Raw genomic sequence first — 16,556 nt, forward strand, 5'->3', positions numbered from 1 at the left:
ATATTTTCTATAGAAAATCTTGTTATCGACCATATTTTCTATAGAAAATCTTGTTGTCGACAATATTTTCTATAGAAAATCTTGTTGTCGACCATATTTTCTATAGAAAATCTTGTTGTCGACAATATTTTCTATAGAAAATCTTGTTGTCGACAATATTTTCTATAGAAAATCTTGTTGTCGACAATATTTTCTTTTGAAAATCTTGTTATCGACAATATTTTCTATAGAAAATCTTGTTATCGACAATATTAGAAAATAGAAAATCTTGTTATCGACAAAATTTTCTATAGAAAATCTTGCTATCGACAATATTTTCTATGGAAAATCTTGTTATCGACAATATTTTCTAAGGAAAATCTTGTTATCGACAATATTTTCTATAGAAAATCTTGTTATCGACAATATTTTCTATAGAAAATCTTGCTATCGACAATATTTTCTATAGAAAATCTTGCTATCGACAATATTTTATATAGAAAATCTTGCTATCGACAATATTTTCTATAGAAAATCTTGCTATCGACAATATTTTCTATAGAAAATCTTGCTATCGACAATATTTTCTATAGAAAATCTTGCTATCGACAATATTTTATATAGAAAATCTTGCTATCGACCATATTTTCTATAGAAAATCTTGTTGTCGACAATATTTTCTATAGAAAATCTTGTTATCGACAATATTTTCTATAGAAAATCTTGTTATCGACAATATTTTCTATAGAAAATCTTGTTATCGACCATATTTTCTATGGAAAATCTTGTTATCGACCATATTTTCTATAGAAAATCTTGTTATCGACCATATTTTCTATAGAAAATCTTGTTATCGACCATATTTTCTATAGAAAATCTTGTTATCGACCATATTTTCTATAGAAAATCTTGTTGTCGACAATATTTTCTATAGAAAATCTTGTTGTCGACCATATTTTCTATAGAAAATCTTGTTGTCGACAATATTTTCTATAGAAAATCTTGTTGTCGACAATATTTTCTATAGAAAATCTTGTTGTCGACAATATTTTCTTTTGAAAATCTTGTTGTCGACAATATTTTCTTTTGAAAATCTTGTTATCGACAATATTTTCTTTTGAAAATCTTGTTATCGACAATATTTTCTATAGAAAATCTTGTTATCGACAATATTAGAAAATAGAAAATCTTGTTATCGACAATATTAGAAAATAGAAAATCTTGTTATCGACAATATTTTCTATAGAAAATCTAGTTATCGACAATATTTTCTATGGAAAATCTTGTTATCGACAATATTTTCTAAGGAAAATCTTGTTATCGACAATATTTTCTATAGAAAATCTTGTTATCGACAATATTTTCTATAGAAAATCTTGCTATCGACAATATTTTCTATAGAAAATCTTGCTATCGACAATATTTTATATAGAAAATCTTGCTATCGACAATATTTTATATAGAAAATCTTGCTATCGACAATATTTTCTATAGAAAATCTTGCTATCGACAATATTTTCTATAGAAAATCTTGTTATCGACAATATTTTCATAGAAAATCTTGTTATCGAGGATATTTTCTATGGAAAATCTTGTTATCGAGGATCTTTTCTATGGAAAATCTTGTTATCGACAAGATACGATTTTCTATAGAAAACGTTTTCGATAACAATATTTTCCATTGGAAATATTGCCAAAAACTTTTTTTAATAATACCGATAACATTATTTTCCGGATTGTCGATAACAATATTTGCCATCGAAAATATTGCCGATGAGATTGAATATTATCGATCTCAATGACGTATCATTCCTCCGGTATTAAATGCCACTTCTATTGTAAACAAATCTATTCTCACGTTTTTGTTTTCTTTAGTTTAACTACCTCTTAATAATTTATATTGCTGTGTAATTTATTCAGCTAACGGTACTGTTTGAAAAAAATGCTGCTTAAGTAAACTGCAGCATTAAACAATAATTTGTAAGTTTTTATTGAACTTGCAGAGAGTGGCAAAAAATTGCATATCAATTGAAATTCTTTTTTGCATTTAATGATTAGCTGATATTTTATTACATTGCTACAGTGGAACCAGCTAGTGATGAACATTCCACCTTCATATGGCAGTTCTGCTTCTTGAATTTGTATAACTACCATTCCTCCTTTTCTTTTAATTATCTCCCTAAATCCCTTTTTTGTAGTCTACTTTTAGGCTTTTTTCAATTGTTATCCTTCTTCACCAAGCTCCCCTGTACCCTGTTCCTATTAAGCAATTTTGTTGCTGGGTTTAATTTTTTTTATGGTCCATTGTAAAATGTCATGAGGAAATAAATGATTCGTCGTGAACACGGAACAGTGGTCCATATGGGTATGACTAATGTTGGACAAGTGTTGCAGAGCCATGGCTTGCGATTAATTGAAATGTATTAGAAAAAAAGTAACGGATATTGTCATTGTGTTGATCGAAATCGAATCGTTAGTTGTGGTTACGTTGTTTTGAATTGTCTGTGGCCTTAACACAGGTAGGTGTTGCAGAGTTCAATTTTTCCCAGGTATAAACGTTGTAGATGGTCGAAATAACAATATAACATGGGGTCTTCTGAAATAGAACATCGAAGTAATTAATATTAGCGATTTCAGTGCCAAGCTTTGGTTTAGAAATTTCACACTTTGACCCGTTTTCACATGTGTTTGTTTTGTTGTCTCTTTTTATACCCTCAGCCATATGGCTACAGAGGGTATATATCATTTGATACGGCCAAAACGTGCCTAGTCGAAATAACGGTTTTAGACCCTAGGTCTCTTTGGACCAAATCCGTTTCAGAACATTTGAAGTCGATCTAGCGATGTCCGTCCGTCCGTCTGTCTGTCTGGCTGGCTGGTGCGCACGATAACTCTCGAAGGGAGTATCCGATTTGGTCCAAATTGGCTACATCGTAATATTTTTGTCAAACTTAGATCGAGTTCGGAGATGGGCAATATCGGTCCACTCCTTCTGGTACCTCCCCCACAAAAGGTCGAAATTTTCAAAAAATATATTTTTTGCACAGAAAGAGAAAGGCTAATCCGAATTTGCTCCAACTTTGCAAATCCTAATATTTGCGTCAGTGCTAGGTCAGGTGTGAAAATGGGCAATATCGGTCCACTCCATCAAGTACCTCCCCCACAAATGGTCAAAATTTTGAATAATTTCAACTCTCATAAAATGATTGTCTTCAAATTTCACACATCCCAATATTTATATTAACCCAAGATCTGGTGTTAAGATGAACAATATCGGCCTACTCCTTCTGGTACCTCCCCCACAAAAGGTCGAAATTTTCAAAAAAAAAAAAAAAACATATTTTTTGCACAGAAAGAGAAAGGCTAATCCGAATTTGCTCCAACTTTGCAAATCCTAATATTTGCGTCAGTGCTAGGACAGGTGTGAGAATGGACAATATCGGCTCACTCCTTCTGGTACCTCCCCCACAAATGGTCAAAATTTTGAATAATTACAATCTCATTAAATGTGTTGTAAAAGTCCGATTGTCTTCAAATTTCACACATCCTAATATTTGTATTAGCCCATGGCCTGGTGTGAAGGGGGAATACCTCCCCCACAAAATATTGAAATTTTGAGTACCCATGAAGCTCATAAATCACCAAATTAACATCCGATTCCATTTAGACTTGGCACATCTGTCGAAATATTTATATCATATTTTGGGTCCGATAGGAAATGGGCAATATTGGCCCATTCCTTCGGGATCTGCTCCATAGAGGGTCAAACGTTTGAATTACCTTAACACTAGTCAAAATATATTTAGATAATCGAACATAGGCTGAGGGTATATCTCTGGCGGCAATACCGACTGATACTTTTTAACTTGTTTATTTAAAATTATATTCACTTCGTTTTATTTCAATATATTTCTTCGCTACTCCCGCTATGTTTTTGTTTCTCCTCATTATTTCCACGACGAGGAAGTGCATTCGTGTCGTTGCGCACTTTTTGCATTTCAAATTAATTTGCCATAAATTATGAGTACTTTATTAGCAATTTCAATGTCAAAGTTAAAACGCAAATTGTTTTTGTTGTAGAAAAAATAGCTGCAACTTTTCGTCTGCTGTATTATATGGAAATCACAGAAAAAACCCTCATAGAAAAACGTTTTGACACATTTTTATAGCATCCACCTTGAAAAGGAGGGTATATTAAGTTTGTCATTCCGTTTGTAACATCCCTAAATATTCGTCGTAGACCCCATAAATTATTAATATATTCATAATCAGCATAAAATTCTAGGTCGATTTACCGATATCCGTCCGTCTGTATGTCCACATTAATTGACGTACAGCTTCAAAATTTGGCAGATCAATTTTTATTGTATTTAGGATGGTTGGTGAGATGAAAAAACTGCAACCAACTTCAGACTGCTGACATTTCTAAGCCACTCGTCCGACAGCTGTTCAAATTATTCCAGTGACAGTTCAATATATTGTTTACAAGCGGACAACAGCATTTTGGTGAGAATTTTCCAGAAAAAAAAAAAAAATATTCGTGATGGAATTCAAGCGTGATCGTGTGATTTCTTTATATTTGGCTGAAATAAAAAACTGCAACAAAAATCAAACGCCATAATTTAATTTTTTTTTTTTTTTAATTTTATTCAATAAAAGCAGAAAATGTCGGAAATAGCCTCCAATCTTAGAATAAGTTTAGATTTGTTCGAATTGGTCACCTTTGGCACAAATTATGGCCTTCAAACGGCCAATGAAACCGTCACACGCTGCCCGAATGTTGCTCTGCGGTATTTTGGTCCATTCCCGGCGAAGCGCTTGCTTGAGGTGATCTACACATTGGTATTTTTTAGTGCCAACATTGCTTTCCAAAATACACAGGCACAATAGTCCAACGGATTGTTATCCGGAGATTTCCGCGTGATGAGTACAATGGTGCTGAGTCGTGTTGGTATGTCCAAGGTGTGCGGCCAAAATGTTTGCGTGCCCAAGACTTTAATACACCTTCCAGAATATTTTCGCGATAATATTCGGCATTTATTCTGATGCCACGGCCGATTAATACGAGCGGAGAGCGACCATCGGCTGTTATGGCAGCCCACACCATCACCATGGCCGGCACTTGAGTTCTGGTTGCCAACCGAAGGTGCACATTTTCAGCTGACCTCTTTGGCAAATAAACACGATCATTTTGTTTGTTTACAAACTGCTGGACAACGAATGTTTTCTCATCGGAGAAAACCAAATTCGTCAGTTCACCAATTTCGGCCAACCGAGAGCCACTTGTGGTTTCCAGCCAAATATGAAGAAATTACACTATCACGCTTGAATTCCATTACGAATAATTTTTTTCTGGAAAATTCTCACCAAGATGCTTTTGTATGCTTGTAAACAATATAATGAGCTATCACTGGAATAATTTTAACAGCTGTCGGACGAGTGACTTAGAAATGACAGCAGTTTGAAGTTGTTTGCAGTTTTTTCATTTCATGATCAGTATAAAATTCTAAATCGATTTACCGATGTCCGTCTATCTGTATGTCCACATCAATTGACGTAGAGCTCCAAAACTTGGCAGAGCAATTTGTATTGTATCTCGGATGGTTGGTACTGAATCGAGCCACATTTTTGTATAGCCCCCATATAAAGGTACCTCCCGATATTCGGCATTTTGATCATTTTTGCCAGAATTTATCGCGGATTTGTCTAAAAATTGGTATTTGTGGGTCATAATGGGTTCTATCGCCGGTGACGATATATTGTATATATATGTCCACGTTTTCCTATAGCCCCCATATAAGGGTACCTCCCGATATGCGGTATTTTGATGCTTTTTGGCATATTTTTCCATGGGTTTGTCTAAAACATTGTAGTTGTTGTATGTAATGGGTCCCAGCTTCGGTGACAGAACATTTGTTATGTAGGTCCACGTTTTTGGTTAGCCACCGAATAACGGTACCTCCCGATATTCGGTACTTTAATGGTTTTACCTGCATTTTTCTACGGATTTGTCTAAAAATTGCTACTTGTAGTTCGTTATGTGTTCTGACTCCGGTGGCAGAACATTGAATATCTAGGTCTACGTTTTTCTATGGCGCACATAGTACGGTTCCATCGGATATCGGCAGTTTGACAATTTAAGCCATATTTTCTAATAGATTTGTGTGAAACTTAATATTTATACTTCTTCAACCAGTGCCAAAACATTGCCCATATTGGCCCTAGTCATCCAAATCCCATTTACCCACTCGCAATAGATTACAATCGTTGTGGTGAAAGATTGTGTATATAGGCTCCCGTTTTAGCATGTCTCCCATATAATGGCTGCAACCATTCTCTGGCCGATCTTACTGGAGTTTGTAGTTTAAAGTGGAGTACATTTGAGTCCAGGTGCTTTTGTATAAAAATGGTTTCTTTGTCCAACGGTGGAGGGAATTAGAAGTTCGTGTGCGAAAATTGCGTATGGATTTTGGAAGAAGGTAAGCAACGCCAGTTCTGTTGCTTCATTATCATGTTGGAGCCCTTAAAAATTGACTTTTAATTGATTTTAATTTTATAAAAATCTTCTCATATTCACACATTCTAAGAATCAATACATGTATGTCCCACGTTTTGGGCGAACCTCTTTAAATAACACTTTTTCTTCGAGTGTATACACTGAAATGTAATATCATGTGCCAGACAGAGAATAATGTGACAGGTTTTCTTTCTTGTTTGCATGACTTTTTACAGCTCTCGACTTGCCCGAAACAAAACTGTTATTTTCCCTGAACAACTACAGCAGTAACAACAACAACAGAAAATGTAAAATAGTAACCGATATCTATTCAATTAATTGCAATTTAAATACAAATTGAAATTCGAAAAAAAATTGAAATGAATTTGCATAGCTAAACAGTTTAATTGTGGTGGCAGCAATAAGATGCTGTCACCTCTCCCACCAACGGCTTTGTCTGACAGATTGAGAATTTCTGCATTGGTGCTGTCACAAGGCAGCGAGACAAGGGTTGGGTTAATTGGAGGGAAAAGAATAAAAACACTCACACACACAGAATGGAATGGAAAATTAATTGTCTACTCATGAGATGGAAGGTGGTGGCTGGTTGAGCAATGTCAATGTCAGATTTTTGCGGTATTTCCAATGGATTTCAGTGAGGACTATGAAGTGATTTGTCAGATAACTGTAAAAAAGGGAAAGTAATGAATGTGGCTTATTTAAGCCCAGAGTTTTAGGAATGAGTTTTTTTTTACATTAGCTGCCGGAAATGGAGTATTAATCATACATTTGTTGTCAGGTGGAAGGGGCGGGGGGGAGTGGCGTATGATTAATATTCATTAATTCATATTGCTCATACTTTGTGGTGAAAGGATGAAAAGCTTAAGGGGCTTAAATCTATTTTTATACCCTCCACCAAACATAGTATGGAGGGTATATTAAGTCTGTCATTCCCTTTGTAACTTCTCGAAATATTTATAATAGACCCTACAAAGTATATATTTTCTGGATCAGTGTAAAATTCTAAGACGATCTAGCGTTGTCCGTCTGTTTTAATCACGCTATCTTTCGAACGAATTGAGATAGAGGGCTAAAACTTTGCAGACATGCATAGTTTTCCAGAAGGCAGATTAAGTTTGTAAACGGGCCATTTCGGTCCACGTTTTCGTATAGCCCCCATATTACGGTACCTCCCGATATTCGGTATTTTCATTATTTTAGCGACATTATTTACCGGGATTATTTAAAATTTCGTATTTGAAGTTCGTAACGGGTACTACAGCCTATGACAAACATTTTTGTAAGCAGGTCCACGTCTTCGTATAGCCCCCATATGACGGTACCTACAATTACTCGGTATTTTTATGATTTGTGCGACAGTATTTACCGGAATTATTTAAATTTTCGTATTTGAAGTACGTAATGGCTACAGCCTATGACAAAAAATTTTGTATCCAGGTCCATGTCTTCGTATAGCCCCCATATAACGGTACCTCCCGATATTCGGTATTTTGTTGATTTTAGCGACATTATTTTTCGGAATTGTTTCAAATTTCGTTTTGGAAGATCTTAATGGGTACTAAAATATATGGCAAAAAATGTCGTATGCAGGTCCACGTCTTCGTATAGCCCCCATATAACGGTAGCTCCCGATATTCGGTATTTGGATGATTTCAACAACATATTTTACCGGAATTATTTCAAATTTCATATTTAAAGTTCGCAATGGGTATTACAGCCTAACACACAAAATTTTCTGTGCAGGTCCACGTCTTCGTATAGCTCCCATATAAAGGTACCTCCCGATATTCGGTATTTTCATTATTTTATAGGCCATTTAAACATGCATTGATTTGAAAGAATATTATTTTTAATTTTCCCCTCCTGGCTAGCCCCCATTTCCTGAGAACCTCCATTAAAAATTACCACATCCAAAATAAAATTACTCTGGAAACTTCTCCTTTCCATTAACGAAAGCCCCCTTTAATTAGATTATTTTCAAATTGCCTTGCACTGCCCCCTAACTTGGGCTGCACTTGCAACACACATGCCCGCGCATAAGTAGCTCACTTAGCTACGCACTGCTCATTCAAACGCTAATCAACTTAGTCGCTCCTCCTCCTCCACCCTTCCTCGGCAGGCTGGGCAGCTAGTAATAAATTATGACAATGCAAACAGAACATAGAACAAAATAGTTTTCAGCATTTGCTTATCACAAAACGTAGAAGCAAAAGAAAAAAAAAAAAACGGAGAAAAAAAAACTGAAAAAAAAAAAACAAAACAAATAAACAAAGTTTTCTGGGTCAATTTTAAACAGTACACACGGTTTCCATACGCATTAACCATAGTCGGCGTTGTTGTTGATGTTTTATTTTGTTTTGTTTATTTTAAACTAATATTGACTTTTTTCCGATACTAAGATAATAATACCAGCTGTTTAGATGGGAGAAAGGGGGAAAGCCAAGCATTTCAAATAAAAACGTTTTTTTCTATTTTTTTTCTAGGTACCTTCACATCTAAAAGTCTTCAGATATAGGTCCCGGGGTGTAATAACCAACCATAAATGCAATAGAAACTTTCAAGATAGAGTTAATAACAAAGAGTTTTGTTTATCGAAGCAGTAAAACATTTACAAAAGTGTCGGACGTTGCCATTGACGACAGTGAAAATGTATTTCAACACCAACTGACAGCTAAATATCAGCATAGAATGTCTGAAATGTAGTCAACATGTATGCAGTGCAATGCAGCAGCTATGAGCTGCATAGGTTGGAGGTAAAAAGGCCCCGGGGATACTATTTGATAACTAAGAGGCAATAGGACGAACACTGTCGATAACGAGGTTTTCTATAGAAAACATTGTCGATAACAAGATTTTCTATAGAAATATTACCGATAACAAGATTTGCTATAGAAAATATTGTCGATAACAAGATTTTCTATAGCAAATATTGTCGATAACACGATTTTCTATAGAAAACTTTGTCGATAACAAGATTCTCAATGAAAAAATATTGTCGATAAAATTAGAAAATAATGTCAATAACAATATTTGCTATAAAAAATTGTCGATAACAAGATTTTCTATAGAAAATATTACCGATAACAAGATTTTCTATAGAAAATATTACCGATAACAAGATTTTCTATAGAAAATATTACCGATAACAAAATTTTCTATCGAAAATATTACCGATAACAAGATTTTCTATAGAAAATATTACCGATAACAAGATTTTCTATCGAAAATATTGTTGATAACAAGATTTTCTATCGAAAATATTACCGATAACAAGATTTTCTATAGAAAACATGGTCGATAATTAGATTTACAATAGAAAATATTGTTGATAACAAGATTCTCAACGGAAAATATTGTCGATCACAAAATTTTCTATAGAAAATATTGTCGATCACAAAATTTTCTATAGAAAATATTGTCGATAACAAGATTTTCTATAGAAAATATTGTCGATAACCAGATTTTCTATAGAAAATATTGTCGATAACATGATTTTCTAGAGAAAATATTGTCGATAACAAGATTTTCTATAGAAAATATTGTCTGTAACAAGATTTTCTATAGAAAATATTGTCTGTAACAAGATTTTCTATAGAAAACATTCTCGATAACAAGATTTTCTATAGATAATATTTTCGATAACAAGATTTTCCATAGACAACATTGGACAAGATTTTCATTAGGAAATATTGTCGATAACAGGATTTTCAATAGAAAACACTGTCGATAACAAGATTTTCTATAGGAAACATTGTCGATAACAGGATTTTCTATAGAAAATATTGTCAATAACAGGATTTTCTATAGAAAATATTGTCGATAACTCGATTTTCTATAGAAAATATTGTCGATAACAGGATTTTCTATAGGAAATATTATCGATAACACGATTTTCTATAGGAAATATTATCGATAACACATTTTTCTATATAAAATATTGTCGATAACAAGATTTTCTATAGAAATTCTTGTCGATAACAAGATTTTCAATAGAAATTCTTGTCGATAACAAGATTTTCTATAGAAAAAATTTCGATAACAATATTTTCTATAGAAAAAAATTTCGATAACAATATTTTCTATAGAAAAAATTGTCGATAACAATATTTTCAATAGAAATTGTTGGCGGTGACAATATTTTCAGTAGAAATTGTTGGCGATAACAGGATTTTCAATAGAAAATATCGTCGATAACAAGATTTTTTATATAAAAATACATTATCGATAACAAGATTTTTTATTAAAAATATAGTCGATAACAAGATTTTCTATCGAAAATATTGTCGATAACAAGATTTTCTATAGAAAATATTGTCGATAACAAGATTTTCTATAGAAAACACTGTCGATAACAAGATTTTCTATCGAAAATATTGTCGATAACAAGATTTTCTATCGAAAATATTGTCGGTAACAGGATTTTCTATAAAAAATATTGTCGATAACAGGATTTTCTATAGAAAATATTGTCGATAACAGATTTTCCATAAAAAATATTGTCGATAACAAGACCTTCTATAAAAAATATTGTCCATAACAAGATTTTCTATAGGAACACTTGTCGATAACAAAATTTTCTGTAGAAACTCATGTCGATAACAAGATTTTCAGTAGAAACTATTGTCGATAACAGGATTTTCTATAGAAACTATTGTCGATAACAGGATTTTCTATAGAAACTATTGTTGATAACAGGATTTTCTATAGAAACTATTGTCGATAACAGGATTTTCTATAGAAAATATTGTCGATAACAGGTTTTTCTATAGAAAATATTGTCGATAACAGAATTTTCCATAAAAAATATTTTCGATAACATGAATTTCTGTGGAAAATATTGTCGATAATATGACTATCTATAGTAAACACTGTCGATAACGAGGTTTTTTTTATAGAAAATATTGTCGATATCACGATTTTCTATAGAAAATATTGTCGATATCAAGTGTTTCTATAGAAAATATTTTCGATAACACGATTTTCTATACAAAATATATTCTATAAATTTATTAAGAAAATAGTGTCCACAGCAAAATTTTCTAAAGAAAATAGTGTCGATATAACGATTTTCTATAGAAAATATTATCGATAAAACAATTTTCTATAGAAAATATTGTGAATTCTCTATAGAAAATACTTTGGTTTATAAAAAATAGTATAGATAAAAATTTGTCCCATTGAAATGCCCCTGCTAGCCTTTAGTAATACACAAAATATCTATGCACTTTTGGACTTCTCACTTATGTATGCTGAAAATTAAAAACCATATGGCTTGGCACTAAGATAGCCACGAACATGCCATACGTATATACATGCGTACGTACATACATACGTATATAAACAGACAGACGCATTGTCAGACGGACCAACAACGACATATATAAACATTGAAATTTTTTCTGGGTCAAATTTGTCATTTCTTTTGAAGAAGCATCAAACACTTGCACACATCTGACAACGAATACAACAACAATAACAACAACAAGTATTATCGATTCGGGTGTTCTGGCATAGAAGAACACATTCTCGTTGGTGTTGTTTTAAGTTAATTTCAAAATTCTATACCCACCGATTTCAATGTTTCCAAACATAAGTTCCGTTAAAGTTCCATTAGAAGGTATTGGGATGGGGGGAGGGGGAAAAAGAAATGTAATTCCCTGGAAAATTTCCACAGCGACAGCAGCAGACATTGCTAGCTGCATGCTGATCTTGGGGGCTTATGCTGCTGCATTGAGGAGGCGTTGGTTGCGGCATTCGTTCATTCATTACCTAAGCATAGATTTATTGTTTTGAATATTGCCAAGAACTTGAAATTTATTTTTGTTCTAGTTTCGAAAAGAACACAAACATAAATAAAATAAAATACAACAACAACAACAACAACAAAAATTAATGACGTTATAAGGTGAATTACGAGAGACTATTTTCAAATCATATGTGGCTATGATTTGGAAGATATTTTCAAATTTTCAGTTTAAATTTGACTTTTTCTTATAACGGAATTAAAATGTTTTCTATGGAAATTTGGGTGGATAACAATATTATTATGGAAACTTTTATAGAGAACAATATTTTTCATCGAATATTTTGTCGATAGTGCCAATTTAAAAAAAATAATCGATTAAAAAAATTGTCTATGAAAATATTGTTACTAATTTTCAATATAAGCTATTATCGATAACAATATTTTGTATTGAAAATATATCCGACAATTATATTTTCTATATAAATTATAACCGATAAGCATAGGTTCTATAAAAAATATTTTTCGAAAACAATAGGTTCTATAGACAATAGATTCCTTAAAAATAGTATCGATAGCAAAATTTTGTATTAAATGTGATATTCGGTTGTGGAAATTAGTGTCGACAACAATATTTTAATAGAAACTATTATCGATAACAATTTTTTTTGAAAAAAGATCGCCGATAACATTACTTTTCATGAGAAACTGTATCGATAATAATATTTTAAATTGAATGGGCCTATACCGATAACAATATTGTCTATTCTATACCTCTGTTATCGACACAGGTGTTTATCGAATATTTTTCTATAGAATAATCTACAGATAAAAATATTTGTTGAACCTAATTTTACCGATAACAATATTTGGTAAAAAATAAATTGGATAACAATATTTTCTATAGAAAATTTTATCGATAACAATATTTGCCACAGTTTTGGTATGTGCCACGTTTTGGTATAGCCGCCATATAACAGTACCTACAGATATTCGGAATTTTTATGATCTTCGCCACATTTTTTCGCGGATTTGTCTAAAAATTGGTATTTGTAGGTCATAATGGGTCCAGTGGCGAAACATTGTACAGGGTGAGATGAACAAAACTGCAACCAAATTCAGACTGCTGTCATTTCGAAGCAACTCGTCCGACAGCTGTTAAAATTATTCCAGTGACAGCTCTTTATATTGTTTACAAGCATACAAAAGAATTTTGATGAGAATTTTCCAGAAAAAAAAGTTATTCGTGATGGACCTTAAACGTGATAGAGTGATTTTTTAATAGTTGTCTGGAAAATCACAAGTGGTTATCGTTAGAGCACTCCGGCATTTAAATGAGAATAAATCTTTTGTGTCTCGTACCATCTCCCGTTAACGTGATACTAGTAGCGTAGCCCGACGTCAAGGAAGTGGACGGAAGAAAACAGAAACAGCAACATAAGCAGAAATGGTTCGAAAAGTAAGGGAGCGACTTGATCGAAACCCGCGTCGTAGTGGCCGAAAAGTGGCTCGAGAGCTGAACATATCGCAATACTCCACTCGGCAAATATTGAAAAATGAGCTCGGAGCGAAGCCATTGAAATTCCAAAAAGTGCAAGAACTTACACCGTAACTGAAAGAAAATAGACTCAAAAGAGCTAAAAAGTTTCTTCGCTTGGCCGAAAGTGGTGAACTGCCGAATTTGGTTTTCTCCGATGAGAAAACATTCGTTATCCAAACAAAATGATCGTGTTTACTTGCCAAGGAGGTCAGCTGAAAATATGCTGAAAATATGGTCAGCTGAAATTGGCCACCGGCCACCAGAACCCAAGCGCCGTCCATGGTGATGGTGTGGGCGCCCTAAAAACCGATGGTCGCTCTCCGCTCGTATTAATCTACCGTGGCATCAGAATAAATGCCGAATATTATCGAGAAGATATTCAGGAGGGTGTATTAAAGCCTTGGGCACGAAAACATTTTGGTCGAAGACCTTGGACATTCCAACAGGACTCAGCACCATCGCACGCATCACTCAGCACGCGCCAAACAAGAATGGTTACAAAATGAGGTTCCTCGCTTCATTTGCAGCGCACAATTGTCACCAAAATATCCGGAAACCAATCCGTTAGACTATTGTGTCTGGAGTATTTTGGAAAGCAAAGTTGACACTATAAAATACCAAAGTGTCGATCACCTCTAACAAGCGTATCGCCGGGAATGGGCCGAAATACCGCAGAGCAACATTCGGGCAGCGTGTGACGCTTTCATTGGCCGTTTGAAGGCCATAATTCGTGGCAAAGATGACCAAATCGAACAAATCTAAAATTTAATGCTATTTCCGACATTTTTTGCTTTCATTCAATAAATTTTTAAAAAATGTAAAAATTATGGCGTTTGACTTTGTTGCAGTTCTTTTTTATCTCACCCTGTATATAAAAAATTCTCTTCTGGGAATAAAGTATTCACTAGAATCTCCTCGTGTGGATTTCAGAAAGTTACCGTTATATAGGGGCTATACGAAGGCGTGGGCCTGCACAGACAATTTTCTGTCTTAGGCTGTAGTATCCATTTCGAACTTCAAATGTCAAATTTGAAACAATTCCGGTGAAAACTGCCGCTAAAATCATCAAGATACTGAATATCGGGAGGATTCGTTACAAGGGGGCTATACGAAGGAGTATACTTTAACAGAAAAATTTCTGTCTTAGGCTTTAGTAACCATTAGGAATTTTAAATACTAAATTTGAAACAATTCCGGTGAATAATTTTGCTAAAATCATCAAAATACCGAATATCGGGAAGAACTGTTTTAAAGGGGCTATACGAAGACTTGGTCCTGCACAGACAATTTTCTGTCATAGACTGTAGTATCCATTAGGAACTTCAAATACCAAAGTTGAAACAATTTTGGTGAATAATGTCGCTTAAGTCATCAAAATACAGAATATCGGGAGGTACGTTATATGGGGGCTATATGAAGACGTAGACTTGCACGGACAATTTTTTGTCTAAGGCTGTAGTTCCATTACGAACTTCAAACACCTAATTTGAAACAATTCCGGTGAATAATGTCGCTAAAATCACCAAAATACCGGAATAGGGAGGTACCATTATATGGGGGCTATACTAAGGCGTGGACCTACATGACCCATTTTCAATACCAAAAGTCCTGCAGAAATATTCTTTAAAAAAATATTCTTTGAAAAAATATTCTTAAAAAAATCCACGTCCTGTGGGTCCTTGAAAAAATATTCTTAAAAAAATCTACGTCCTGTGGGTCCTTGAAAAAATATTTTTTAAAAAATCCACGTGCTGTGCGCCCGTGAAAAAATATTCTTTAAAAAATCCACGTCCTGTGGGCCCTTGAAAAAATATTCTTCAAAAAATCCACGTCCTGTGGGTCCTTGTAAAAATATTCTTCAAGAAATCCACGTCCTGTGGGTACTTGAAAAAATATTCTTAAAAAAATCCACGTCCTGTGGTTCCTTGAAAAAATATTCTTCAAAAAATCCACGTCCTGTGGGCCCTTGAAAAAATATTCTTCAAAAAATCCACGTCCTATGGGTCCTTGAAAAAATATTCTTTAAAAAATCCACGTCCTATGGGCCCTTGAAAAAATATTCTTTAAAAAATCCACGTCCTACGGACCCTTGAAAAAATATAATATACATATACACTTCCACAGAAATCACGATACAGCCCACATTATTTGCCCCAGAGTTTCAAAATTTGGCAGAACAATTATTATTATGTCTATGTCGATCCACATTTTGGCTTAGCCCCTGATTTTCTGTATTTCGATGATTCTTGTCACATTTTCCCATGGATTTGTCCAAAAATTGGTATTTGTAGTTCGTAATGGGTTCTAGCTCGTGTGACGGAACATAGTATATATAGGTCCACGTTTTCCTATAGCGCACATATAACGATACCCACCGTTATTCGGTATTTTGATAATCCTAGTCAAATTTACCCTCGAAATTGTTTCAAATTTTGTATTTAAAAAGGTTCGGTAGATGACAACCCTTGAAGTGAAAAATTGTCTATAGACCTCACTCACTTCATGGTTTTTTGAAGGGGTAAGGTTCTAGGGGATAAAGTACTCATAGAGAACGCCTTGTGTGGATTTTAAGACAATTCCATTGAAACATTTGGCTGAAATCATCAAAATATCGAATATCGGGGGTACCGTTATATGGGGGCTATACGATATCGTGGACCGATATATCCCATCATCGAACTTGACCTGCCTGCAGAGAAAAGACAGATCTGTGGAAAATTGTTGCTTCCTATCGCAATTCGTTTTGCCTGTAGCTTGATTACAAACAACGGGCAGAT

The sequence above is a fragment of the Musca domestica genome, unplaced genomic scaffold (assembly GCF_030504385.1).
Source record: "Musca domestica strain aabys unplaced genomic scaffold, Musca_domestica.polishedcontigs.V.1.1 13, whole genome shotgun sequence".
Lineage (NCBI taxonomy): Eukaryota > Metazoa > Arthropoda > Insecta > Diptera > Muscidae > Musca > Musca domestica.